Raw genomic sequence first — 12855 nt, forward strand, 5'->3', positions numbered from 1 at the left:
AAAGTAATAGTTTGGATAAAGATATTTACTTATTTGATTTGAGATTAGGCTCATCTTGCTAGGACAAATTTTCAAGACCAAGCTTGAATGACACCATGGTGCTATTGTTCTTTGTTCCGGGCTTGACTCTGGAGGGTTCCCAATGAATTAAAGCCCAGTTCCTGTTAATAATTTAACTAGCAACACTCAGTTGATTCATCATCTCTGGTATATAGTATTATAGACTGCAGTCTATAGAAACTACTAGGAAAATGAAATCTGCATCTTATACAGATACAGACAGTAAATAAACTATCCTTTAAAAAGCTATGGGGTCAAATTATGGGTATATACACATTTACTATGATAGTATAGGTTTTCACAGCTTAATCCACCATGAGTTAGAAGAACAAGAATAATGAAACTTTGATGATAAAGATCTTTCAGTTGACTTCAGCTCTCTAGATTTCCAAAGAACAAAATTACAAAAAAAAGTAAATTGTGTAAATGTAAAATGTAAATTGTGATTTATATACATTTTAAAAGAAATTACATTTAATGAATTGGACAAGAACTATTCCTTCTTTTTTAGCATAGTAAGAATTATAGATGTAGAGACAACAGTGAATTAGGCACTAAAGAGACTTGAATTCTATCAAGATAGTGGTAATTATCACTATGTGAATTGGGAAGGATCATAATATTGATAATCCTTGGTTTCTTAATCCATAAAATGGGATAATAATATATATTCTATCTGTTCTATACAATCATTAAAAGAATCAAGAGAGAATGCATATTAGATTAATTTTAACGTATAAAGCATTTCACAGCAATAATGAAGTATTATAATGTTATCCTTTCAAAAGCTGGAGTTGTTACCCAGAATTAAATAAGTTGTTCATACACTTTCAGAAGATGCCAGTTATAAATTATTAGAGTCATAATTATGTAAATATGAATTACAAATAAAGTTCTGTTACAAAGCAAGCTAGGAAAAAAACAGGTGAAAACCATACTTTGAGAGTCGCTTGTGTAGTAATGACATGGCATGAAACCCTCTGAGAGTCAATGTCCTCCAAACAGAAAGCATTGATTGGACAAAGGAGTTTTAGCTTGGAAAGGAAGTCAAGGCCTCTTAGGATGCCATCTCGCAGCATATTCCAGTTTTCTTCATGTCTTCTCAAGGAATGGTTTTTTGTTTGAGCAAATAATGCTGGGATCGCATAAATCAGTTTTTGATAGTCTGTTCTTCACTGAGCATGTAGCATTACATATCCTCAAACTTAAAATGCTCAATGAATGCAGTTCGCATTTCTGTTTCTTAGAAGGAAAATTTGCAATGGATTAAGACAAAAAAAAAAAAAACTTTTCTGATTCAATTTCCAATGCTGAGCTTTCCCTCAGGCTCTGCCACAAACCATAAAACAAAAAATGGTTGTATTTGCATCTTATTGTATTATAGTGTTTTTAACATTATGCATTTTAACATTATGTACTACCAATGCATCCCCCAAACAGAAAATTATGGCCAGAATAAATAGATTTGTTCCTACTGGGCACCTGGTCACCAAGGCTGCTTTTAACCCTAGCAAAGTGAGTGTGGTCCTGTAAATCTGTGAATGACGCTTTCTTTGACTTCAAATACATAGCCTACATGTTCCAGCATGACTCCATTCACAAGTTCAATGGCACAGTCAAGGCTGAAAAATAGAAGATTTTCATCTATGGGAACCCCACCTCCATCTTCTAGGAGTGAGATCCTGCCAGCTAAGATGGGATGATGCTGGTGCCAAATATGTTGTGGAGTCCACTGGTGCCTTCACCACCATGGAGAAAGCTGGGGCTCACTTGAAGGGTAGCAGTACTAGGGTAATCATCTCTGGCTCATATGATGATGCTCACATGTTCATGTTGGATGTAATTCATTAGAAGCATGACAACTCCCTCAAGAAAATCAGCAATCACTTCTGCACCATCAACTTTGTAGCCCACCCTGACTGAGGTCATCTATGACAACCAGGACAACTTTGGCATCGTGGAGGGACTCATGACAACAGTTCATGTCATCATTGCCACCCAGAAGACCATAGATGGCCCCTCCAAGAAACTGTGCTGATGGCTGTAGGGCTACTCAGAACATTCTTCTTGCATTTAATGGTGGCACCAAAGGCGAGGGCAATGTCATATCTGAGCAGACTGGGAAACATGAGTATGGCCTTCTGCATGCCCATCACCAACAATTTGGTCATGGATCTGACCTGCCATCTGGAGAAATCTACCTAATATAACCATATCAAGAAAGTGATGAAGCAGTCTTCAGAGGGCTACCTGTAGGCAGCCTGGGCTACATTGAAAACCAGGTTGTCTCTTACTTTAGCAGTGACATCCACTCCTCCACCTTTAATGCTGGGCTTAACAATGCCCTCATGAGCTTTGTCAATCTCATTTACTGGTATGACAGTGAATTTGGCTACAGGAATATGGTGGTGCATCTTTTTGTCCCAGAGCCTCCAAGAAGAGGAGAAGTAAAAATCTGTGGAGCACCAGCCCCAGCAAGAGTTCCAGAGGAAGAGAGAAGCTCTCACCTGCTGAAGAGTCCTTGCCCCTACTCAGTCCTCAACACACTGAAAATCTCCCCTCTTCACAGTTTCCATCCGGGCACCCTGGAGTAGGAGAGGGCTCATGAATCCTTTCATTGTCTTATTATCATCAATAAAGTCTGCTGCAACCCTTCCACTTCCCCTCCCCTCACAAAGGAATGTCTCCTCAGAAGGATTCTAAATCTGATCTAATTACTTGTTTACAGTCTCACTGAGCTAATATCATCCAAGAGTTCTCTATGTAGAGTAACAATAAGAAAAGAAAAATTAAATTAAATTAAATCTGAAGCCCTTGAAAATAGGTTGCTCAGTTAGGGGGTGTGAATTTTTTCTTGTATTTTGCTACTCTGTATTGAAATGCATCTTATTTAATTGTGCTTGCTCCCTCCTGTTCCATGGATAGTGCACAGCATGTACTTCACTGTTGTGACATATCAGCAGTATGAATCATCCCCTAAAATCATCATGTGCTTAAATCACTTTGGTTCTTCTGCTCCTTAGATCTAGGCAATTCTGCCAAAGCCCAGCAGGAAGGATTATTTCACAGCCTGAGCCATTGACTTTAAGACAGGGATTATTGGAGTCATGTTATGTTGCATACTTCAGCCGATAGGCCATTTTCATAGAGGCCCACATAGTTCTCTATGTGGGAAACCTAAAAGCCTATGTAGATTCACAACTTATATATAGACGTTAGGATGCCCTTAATGAATTTAAAATTTTTTTCTTATATTTTCTTTATTTTCATGCAGGAAAACGTTAGGTGAGAGCAAAATCTAGTGGAGATCTTTATAGTCCATCTCTTATGTGCAGTATTTCTCAAAATGTAATTGTTTAACCACCTGAATTGCAACCTTCTGTTGTTCTTGTTCAAAACTGTAGTTTGTTTGTTAGAAGTCACAAATTTCTTCTTTTAATATGCTATTGCAATTTATCTGGAACTAACTCATTAAGCCATTTTGAAAGTATCTTTTGTGTAAACCAAATATATCCTGCTATTTGCTAAATATTCAATTAATGCTTTTATAACAGTAACTGGGCACAGATCACAGCAATATATTTCCTAAGCTATGAAAAAATAATCAATATGATAGTTATTAGGCCCAGATATTCATCTGTTTTAAAAATGTTCTCTATTTCAGTAGCTCCAAAACATTGGGCCCCATTGTGGACAAATTCAAACCACTGTAGGTGGCTTAGAGAATCTGAATTTTAAATACAAAACCAAGGTGAGTCTGATACGAAAAGTCTTTGAGGAGCCAGTGCCAAGACACAGCAGGCTAAGTTTCCACCTGCAGCTCCAGCATCCCATGTAGGCACTGGTTACTGTCCCTGCTGCTCCTCTTCTTATCCAGCTCTCTGCTTATGACATAAGGAAGCAGTGGAAGATGGCCCACATGCTTGGGCCCCTGCACCCACATGGGAGACTTGGAGGAAGTTCTTGGCTCTTGGCTTTGGATTGGCTCAGCTCCAGCTGTTGTAGCCATTTGGGGAGTGGACCAGAAGATAGAAGATCTTTGTCTCTTCATCTCTCTGTCTGTAACTCGACCTCTCATATAAATAAATAAAGCTTTTTTAAAAAGTCTTTAATATCATTCTAGCTACTATATGTTCCAGAATTTTTATAATATAATTTGTAAGCATCTTGAAAACATGTAAATACTCTTGATTCTTCAATTTTTATGTATTCTGACATATTGGTAGATGGGCAAAGAGATGGATAATTCTTAGGATTACTGTTTCTTCCATGATCATTGTCAGATTAAAACTGATATTATACACCATCTAGTCTGGAAATTTTCTACATAATTAGATGTGAAGCTCATCAAGAAACCCCTGATCAAAGTATTTCCCCTTCCACATAGTCATAGTTCTCAGAAACCTAACATTAGGAATGTATTCTGGTGAATCATGAGGACTTTTCAATTCATTCATTTTGCAACTTTCTCTCTACATACCTACTACTATGTGCCACAAATTATACCAATTTAAACAATCTCCCAGAGTTCTCCATTAAAATACAAAGATACATGTGAACAGATTTAGAATATTTATTAGCTAGTAGAAAAAATAAGAACTAACATTTATTGACCACTATTTTTGTCATAGATATTTCAAATGCTTTATGTATAATATTAACTCTCCAAACAATCCTATTGCAGATACTATTTATCATCATCATCATCATCATCACCATTTTATAGATTAAGAAACCACAGCACAGAAAGGGTATATAACATGTTAAAGATCTCAAAGCTAGAAAATGGCAGCATTTGGATTCAAATGTGTGTAGTCTATCACCTCAGCCTTACGTCCATAATTACTGCTCTCTCTGGAGATAGTCAAATTTGTTTCTCTGGGACTAATATGGTCCTTAGGAAACATGATGCTTAGCATTGTAACTACGCTTGAGGTGAAAGCAGAGAAATGCATAGGGAGACACAAAAACAGGAAGTGGAAATAAAATCTAAATTTAGCCTTCTCTGTCACCTTGCTGAACCTTATTTGTGAAGCCACAACAGACTATCCGCCTCTTTATATCAAAACAAGAACAATGGTCCTCCAGTTTTATGTAGCACCTGGTAATTCATTAATCCTTTCCATACTTTTTACTTTATTTGGGAATCATAGTTCCATGAAGCAGACAGGATTAGCATTATTATCTATAGTCTTTAGTTGAAATTGAGGCACAAAAGAATAAATCCCTAAGTTGCAGAGGTAGTTTTGATCTAATTCTTTGGATTTTAGTCTGACTATTGTAAATCCCTTGGCATATTTACTCTAATTTTATCCCCAGCCACACAGAAAGAAAATGAGGTAGAATATTTGTCGAAAAAGAATACTATATTTTCTGTTTTTCTCTTATCCTTTTCAATAAATCAGAACTGGGGGGCAGGAGAGAAAGATTAAATCTGACATGTGGTACAACCTGAAGGCATCACCATTCCTTGGATGCTATTAAGGGGTAGCTCAGTTTCAAACTTCCTTGGGAATTTATATAAAACAGTCTCATATTTTCATTTTCATAGCTCTCTCATGCCTGCCTTATCTTCTCTAGTTTCCTCTGAGAAGAATATTTAAAATTCAAAAATGAAAGATGATTCATGCTTCATCAGTTCTGGTGCCCTACCTTCAAACATGACAGTACCAGCAGATAGGAGAAAACTAAAGAAACTCTCACACCTACACAGCTGAAGAAGGGTTCAGGATGTAAGGAGACTATTTGATAATTTCACAGTCATAGAGAGGTGACAAAGTAATCTGCTCAAATGTTGAAAATAGTGACACATACAAAATCATTTCAAGGCGGCTCTTGAACTCTGTTCTCTTTTGTTACTTTCCCTGTTATAAAGGTCTATATAGGAAATGAATAAGACTTGTCAATCTCCAGGAGATAAATACTCCTGTCTCAATAGGGAGCTATTCAAATTGATAACTAATACCACTAAGCAAAATTCTATAGAGTTGGCCCAGGAAATATTAACCTTAGATTTACCTGCCTACTGAGGATATTCATATTCTAACAGCTCACATATATTTGGGAAACAACAATTACAGGTTTAAGCATTTTTGTTAATATGTTCTGAACTTTGCAAAATTGAAAAGTAAAGAGAAAAAAAAGTGTATTTCAGAAACGTTAGCAAGCTATTCCTCCAAGGAATCAAGGAGAGACTTCAGACAAATTCACAATTTAGCATTTCACATGTCCCCAAAATTTGAAGTATTGTATTCAGACCATACAATCTCTACCTCTTAAAGTTGTGGCCATGCAAATTGGTGAGTAAATGAACAAACATATTTCCAATAAGCATCTACTATAGGCCTAGTATTGTGCTGCAACTTTAAGTATTACTCATATTTGTCACCATGCCTGAAGCTCTGGGAGACAGACCATAATCATATGGTTAACAAGAAGCACAGTTAGTTAAATGCTCTAAAATTTCTGGATGTAAAACACCACGGTAAAGATCACTACTTAAATCACTGATTGTTCCAGAAAACACAACATTGTTATGTTACCTGAAAAGTATGATCATATAAGTAACAACTATAGCTCTGTGGGATAAAAGCAACTTAAAGAAAATAATTGCCAGTAAGAGTCACCATAGCCATGGATACTAAAAATGCATAGAAAAGTAACTTAACAAATTTCCACAAACTGAAACCTTCAGTTATTAGCAATATCCCCTGGAGGAAATATGCCTATCAATATTACAGAAAAATCCTGTGAACACTCTGGAAAAAAACATGTGGAACCCCCAAATTATGTGTGCTTGCAGTAGTTAAGATTGCTTTGGAAAGGTCTAGAGGTCATGCTCTAGCAGAAATGGTGAGATACAGAAAAGCACAACTTAACATTGTTATTAACGTAACTTCATTTTGATCCTTCACTGTAAGCTTTATGGTCTGAGGAAAGATGCATTTCTGTCAAATAGCCAAGTACTCATCAAATACTAAAATATGGTTTTGGTAACATCTGCCATGTTTATCCAGTTTAATATCCCTCTACTACTCTGATCTTATTCAGGAACTCTTCAGTTTTCCTGAGACTGTCCCAAGCTATTAAATAGCTTTCTGCTTTCCTTTGCTCATACTTTCAGCTCAACAAATTTCAATTACTACCCACATCCATGTTTAGGAGACAAAGTAAACATTAGAAAACCCAAAACTATCATCATCAAAAGCCTGAAAAAAATTTAGTATTTTCTTATTTAATATTATCTCCAACAATTTTCATAAATGTAGAATAATATTCCATATACTTTGTACCATTAACTGTGACTTTGGGATTCAAAGTCCACCACACTTTAGAGAGGCAAATTGTATTCAGACTACAGCAGTTATTTGTCTTTTTATGCTATTGTTTATTTTGCTGTTCAGGAAGTTTTTAATTTGATGTAGTTTTATTTTCTATTTTTGCTTTTGCTACATACATTTTTGTGCCATACTCAATGAATCACTGCCAAATCCAATTTCATGAAGCTTTTATCTCTGTCTTTTTTCTAGGAGTTTTACAGTTTTAGATCTTATGTGTTTGTCTTATATAAAGTTTTAGTTGGTTTTGTGTATGATGTATGATAAAGGATCTTTTTTATTAACTTGTGGATATTCAGTTTTCCCAGAAAAATTTCTTGCAGAGATTATCTTTTCCCATTGTGTATTCTCGACACCCTGGGGAAAGATCAGTTGACCAACTATATATGGATTTATTTCTTGATGCTGTATTTCATTAGTTTCTATGTCTGCTCTTATGCCCAAACCATATTGCTTTAATTATTATTGTAACTTCATATTTTTAAATCGGAATGTATAGAAATCTGTTGTCTTTTTATAAGATTATTTTTACTACATACCATACTTTCTGGTTCCAACAAACTTGTAGGTTTTTTTCTTCAATTTGTGTATAAAATGCCATTGAAGTTTTAATAGCTATTATATTAAATCTGCAGGTAAATTTGTGTGGTATAGACATTTTTAACAATATTAATTCTCCAGTCAATAACCATGAAATGTCTCCATTTATTGGCTTTTTAAAAATTTTTTTCATCAATGTTTCGTAGTTTTTAGTATACAAGTCTTACAGCTTCTCAGGTAAGTTGTTTCCTAAGTGTTTTATTATTTAGATAGTATTGTGAAGGGAATGATTTTTTTAAAATTTTTTCTTTGGAATGCTCAATAGAAATACAACTAATTCCCACATGTTAAATTTTTTATCCTGCAACTATATTAATTTGTTTATTACTCTAACAATTTTTGTGGGATCTTTAGGGTTTTAAATATGATCTGTAACCAGAGATAATTTTACTTCTTCCTTTCCAATTTGGATGCTTTTTTTCATATTAAATTCCTTTGACTTGGACTTCCAGTAGTTTGTCAAATAGAAGCGTGAGATTGAACAGCCTTGCCTTGTTGCGTGGTCCTTTTCCAAAAAGGTTTCATATTTTCACCATTGAGTATGCTGTTAACTATGGGCATTGAGTACACGCCCTTTACTGTGTGGAACAGAGATAGATTTCTTTCTATTCACAGTTGTTGAATTTTTATCATGAATGGATGTTAAATTTTGTCAAAGGCTGTCTTCTGCACATAAAGAGATAATCATGAGATTTTAACCTTCATTGTATAATACTCTATATCACATTGATGTATTTTTACAGGTTGAAGCATCCTTGAATCTCAGAGTTAATTCTCACCTGGCCATGGTGTAATATTATTTTAATATGCTTTTAAATTCTGTTTGCTGATATTTTATCAAGAATTTTTACATTGACATTTTTCGGGGATATTCAGTAGTTTTCATTCTGTTAGTTTATTTGGTTTTGGTATCACACTAAAGTTGGTCTCATAAAATGAGGGCATTTTTGTATTCCTTCCTCAATTAGAAGAGTTTTAGAAGAATTGGTATTATTATCTATATGTTTGGTAGAATTCACCAGTGAAGTTATCTGGTCCTGGGTATTTTTCAAAGGGAAGGCTTTAATTAATGACTGAGTGTCCTCACTAACTACTAGTCTGTTCATATTTTCTTTCTTCGTGATTCAGTCTACATAGGCTTTATAGTTGTACATACTTGCACCTTTTTAGGTTATTATGTTTGTGAGTATATACTTGTTCACAGCTACCTCTTATGATCCTTTTCATTTCTATATAATCACTTGTAATGTCACCTCTTTTTTTTTAACTTTTATTTAATGAATATAAATTTCCAAAGTACAGCTTATAGATTACAATGGTTCCCCCCATAACTTCCCTCCCACCCACAACCCTCCCCTTTCCCTCTCCCTCCCCCCTTCCATTCACATCAAGATTCATTTTCAATTCTCTTTATATACAGAAGATCGGTTTAGCATATATTAAGTAAAGATTTCAACAGTTTGCACCCACACAGAAACAAAAAGTGAAAAATACTGTTTGAGTACTAGTTATAGCATTAAATCTCAATGTACAGCACACGAAGGACAAAGATCCTACATGAGGAGTAAGTGCACAGTGACTCCTGTTGTTGACTTAACAAATTGACACTCTTGTTTATGGCATCAGTAATCACCCTAGGCTCTTGTCATGAGTTGCCAAGGCTATGGAAGCCTTTTTGAGTTCACCAACTCTGATCATATTTAGACAAGGTCGTAGTCAAAGTGGAAGTTCTCTTCTCCCTTCAGAGAAAGGTACCTCCTTCTTTGATGACCTGTTCTTTTCACTGGGATCTCACTCGCAGAGATCTTTCATTTAGTTTTTGTTTGTTTGTTTGTTTGTTTTGCCAGAGTTTTTTGGCTTTCCATGCCTGTAATACTCTCATGGGCTTTTCAGCCAGATCCCCGTGCCTTAAGGACTTGTCACCTCTTTTTTATACGGTTGCATTCTCTCTCCTTTTAAAATTCATTTAGCTAAGATTTTGCCAATTTTAGTGACCTCTTCTAAAAAGCAACTTTTAGTTTTATTACACGTTTCCTTTTTTTCTAGTCTCTATTTCATTTAATTCTGCTATAGTCATAACTTATTTCCTAATGGCAATGTTGGACATGGCTTGTTCTTCCTGCTCTATTTATCTGAGATGTAAAGATAGGTCTGTGATTGGCATTGTGACACAGTAGGTTAAGCTGCCATCTACAATGCCAGCATCCCATATTGGAATGCCGGTTTGATTTTCAGCCATTCTGCTTCCAAACCAGCTCCCTGGTAAAGCAGCAGAAGGCGATCAAAATGTTCACACCCCTGCATTCCATGTGGGAGACCCATATGAAGTTCAGAGCTCAGGATTTGGCCTAGACAATTCCCAGCTATTGCCGGCATCTGGGGAGAGAACCAGCACATGAAAGATCAATCTCTCTCCCTCTCTTTCCTCTCTCTCACTGTCACTCTGCTTTTGATATAAATAAAATTAAAACTTAGAAAATAAAAATATAGATAAGGTTTTTATTGGAGTATTCTATTATTTAATGTTATATATTGCTCAGCATATACTTCTCTCTGTTCTGCTTCTGCTGCATTCAATTGATTTTGGTATGCAGTGTTTTGTTATTTTGTTTTTATCAAGGAACTTTATGTATTATCCTTCGATATTGTTTTTGAATCATTCCTTGTTGTGATGGATCCTTAATAATTTGCACTTATCTATGTTTTGCAGCTTTCCTTTTGTTATTGATTTCTAGTTACATTCTTCATAGTTGAAAAGATTTTGCATGCTTTCAATCTTTTTTATTAGTTTTCATTGGGGTATCATTGAAAATAAAAATTATGTTTTTTTTCCTTTTTTTTAAACTTTTATTTAATGAATATAAATTTCCAAAGTACAGCTTATGGATTACAATGGCTTCCCCCCCTCCATAACATCCCTCCCACCCACAACCCTCCCCTTTCCCACTCCCTCTCCCCTTCCATTCACATCAAGATTCATTTTAGATTCTCTTTATATACAGAAGATCAGTTCAGCATACATCAAGCAAAGATTTCAACAGTTTGCTCCCACACAGAAACATAAAGTGAAAAATACTGTTTGAGTACTAGTTATAGCATTAAATCTCAATGTACAGCACACGAAGGACAAAGATCCTACATGAGGAGTAAGTGCACAGTGACTCCTGTTGTTGACTTAACAAATTGACACTCTTGTTTATGGCATCAGTAATCACCCTAGGCTCTTGTCATGAGTTGCCAAGGCTATGGAAGCCCCCTGAGTTCACTGACTCTGATAATTTTTAGACAAGGCCAAGGTCAACGTGGAAGTTCTCTTCTCCCTTCAGAGAAAGGTACCTCCTTCCTTGATGACCTGTTCTTTCCACTGGGATCTCACTTGAGGAGATCTTTCATTTAGTTTTTTTTTTTTTCCCCCAGAGTGTCTTGGCTTTCCATGCCTGTAATACTCTCATGGGCTTTTCAGCCGGATCCGCATGCCTTAAGGGCTGATTCTGAGGCCAGAGTGTTGTTTAGGACATCTGCCATTCTATGGGTCTGCTGTGTAGCTCACTTCCCATGTTGGATCGTTCTCTCCCTTTTTTATTTTATTAGCTAGTATTTGCAGACACTAGTCTTGTTTATGTGATCCCTTTGGTTCTTAGTCCTATCATTATGATCTATTGTGAACTGAAATTGGTCACTGGGACTAGTGAGATGGCATTGGTACATGCCACCTTGATGGGATTGAATTGGAATCCCCTGGTATGTTTCTAACTCTACCGTTTGAGGTAAGTCAGCTTGAGTATGTACCGAATTGCACATCTCTTCCCTCTCTTATTCCCACTCTTATATTTAACAGCGATCACTTTTCAGTTAAGTTTCAGCACTTAAGAAGAATTGTGTAATGATTACAGTATTCAACCAAAAGTATTAAGTAGAACAAACCAAAAAAAAAATACTAAGAGGGATAACATATCAAGTTGCTCATCAACAGTCAGGGTGAGGGCTGATCAAGTCACCGTTTCTCATAGTGTTCATTTCACTTTAACAGGTTTCCTTTTTGGTGCTCAGTTAGTTGTCACCTATCAAGGAAAACAAGTGGTATTTGTCCCTTTGGGATTGGCTTATTTCACTCAGCATAATGTTTTCCAAATTCCTAACAGGGATCACTTTTCATTTAAAATTTAAACACCTAAGAATAATTGTGTGTTAATTACAGAGTTCAACCAATGGTACTAGAACAACAACAAAAAAAACACTAAAATGGATAAAGTAAAAATAAAAATTATGTTTTACTATCAAGATGCACAATGTGATGTTTTCATACAAGTTCTATTGTAAATTTATTATCATAACCGTTAATAAATCCATTACCTCATATACTTTCCTTAAAAGTATGTATATTATAGATAATATATACATATATATATATATATATTTGGAAGGCAGTTATAGACAGAGGGGAGAGAGAAAGAGAGAGAGAGAGAGAGAGAGAGAGAGAGAGAGAGAGAGAGAGATTCAATGAGTTTACCTCCCCAAATGACCACAATGGCTGAGACTGGGCTAGGCTGAAGCTAGGAGCATGGAAATCCATCCAGGTCTCCCACGTGGGTGCGGGGGCACAAGGACTTGGGCCATCTTCTACTGTTTTCCCAGGCACATTAACAGGAAGCTGGATTGGAAGTGGGGCAGCTGGCATTCAAATCAGTGCCCATATAAGATGCCAGCATTGCAGGTGCCAGCTTAACCAAGTGAACCACAACACCGACCCCCATAGCTGTCGCTTTATGTTTAGAATACCTATGATCATCTCTATTCCTGCATTTTAAGTTTATAAGAAATTATTATGTATTATCACCATGCTGGCCACTAGATTTCT

The 12855-nt window shown here is 35.9% G+C and overlaps 1 pseudogene; it reads left to right on the plus strand.

The window, feature by feature from the left end:
- The first annotated feature begins 1506 nt into the window (after positions 1-1506).
- On the plus strand, positions 1507-2654 carry LOC100346661 (glyceraldehyde-3-phosphate dehydrogenase-like; annotated as a pseudogene).
- Positions 2655-12855: the final 10201 nt, after the last annotated feature.

Source organism: Oryctolagus cuniculus, chromosome X (genome assembly GCF_964237555.1).
Source record: "Oryctolagus cuniculus chromosome X, mOryCun1.1, whole genome shotgun sequence".
NCBI lineage: Eukaryota > Metazoa > Chordata > Mammalia > Lagomorpha > Leporidae > Oryctolagus > Oryctolagus cuniculus.